Consider the following 1,372-nt stretch of genomic DNA (forward strand, 5'->3'; position numbering starts at 1 on the left):
AATGATTCTTTTCAAATCCGTTGCACCAGCAGGTTATGCTTCGGGCATAGACATTGTAGTGAAACCACATTCTTCCTTGTGGACACTCTTAGCCCATCTACCATGGAACAGCGACACCGTGCAATTTTCACCGTACTCAAGTTCCCAGATCTCTTCGATCATGTCGTAGTATATACTATTTTCACCTTCGGTCAAGGAAAGCACCATCACACCCGAGTTTTGGTAATCACTGTCTTTATGTTTGGCCTCATATAGAATGTCTATCCATTCATATCATATGTTTATCCTTAGAAGGTACAGGTAAGAAACTAGCGAAATTGGTAATCATAGTATTTGTGTTTGGCCTTTGGGCATAGACTTCTGAAGAAAATATGCCCTAGGGGCAATAATAAAGTTTTTATTTATATTTCCTTATATCATAATAAATGTTTATTATTCATGCTAGAATTGTATTAACCAGAAACTTGATACATGTGTGGATACATAGACAAAACACAGTGTCCCTAGTAAGCCTCTACTAGACTAGCTCGTTAATCAAAGATGGTTAAGTTTCCTAACCATAGACATGTGTTCTCATTTGATTAACGGGATCACATCATTAGGAGAATGATGTGATGGACAAGACCCATCCGTTAGCTTAGCATAATGATCGTTAAGTTTTATTGCTATTGATTTCTTTATGACTTATACATATTCCTTTGACTATGAGATTATGAAACTCCCGGATACCGGAGGAATACCTTGTGTGCTATCAAACGTCACAACATAACTGGGTGATTATAAAGATGCTCTACAGGTATCTCCGAAGGTGTTTGTTGGGTTGGCATAGATCGAGATTAGGATTTGTCACTCTGAGTATCGGAGAGGTATCTCTGGGCCCTCTCAGTAATGCACATCATAATAAGCCTTGCAAGCAATGTGACTAATGAGTTAGTTACGAGATGATGCAATACAGAACGAGTAAAGAGACTTGCCGATAACGAGATTGAACTAGGTATGAAGATACCGACGATCGAATCTCGGGCAAGTAGCATACGGATGACAAAGGGAATAACGTATGTTGTCATAATGGTTCGACCGATAAAGATCTTCGTAGAATATGTGGGAGCCAATATGAGCATCCAGGTTCCGCTATTGGTTATTGACCAGAGAGGTATCTTGGTCATGTCTACATAGTTCTCGAACCCGTAGGGTCCGCACGCTTAACGTTCGATGACGATTTGTATTATATGAGTTATGTGATTTGGTGACCGAATGTTGTTCGGAGTCCGAGATGAGATCACAGACATAACGAGGAGTCTCGAAATGGTCGAGAAGTAAAGATTGATATATAGGATGATAGTATTCGGACACCGGAAGTGTTCCGGGATGT

The sequence above is a fragment of the Triticum aestivum genome, chromosome 2D (genome assembly GCF_018294505.1).
Source record: "Triticum aestivum cultivar Chinese Spring chromosome 2D, IWGSC CS RefSeq v2.1, whole genome shotgun sequence".
Lineage (NCBI taxonomy): Eukaryota > Viridiplantae > Streptophyta > Magnoliopsida > Poales > Poaceae > Triticum > Triticum aestivum.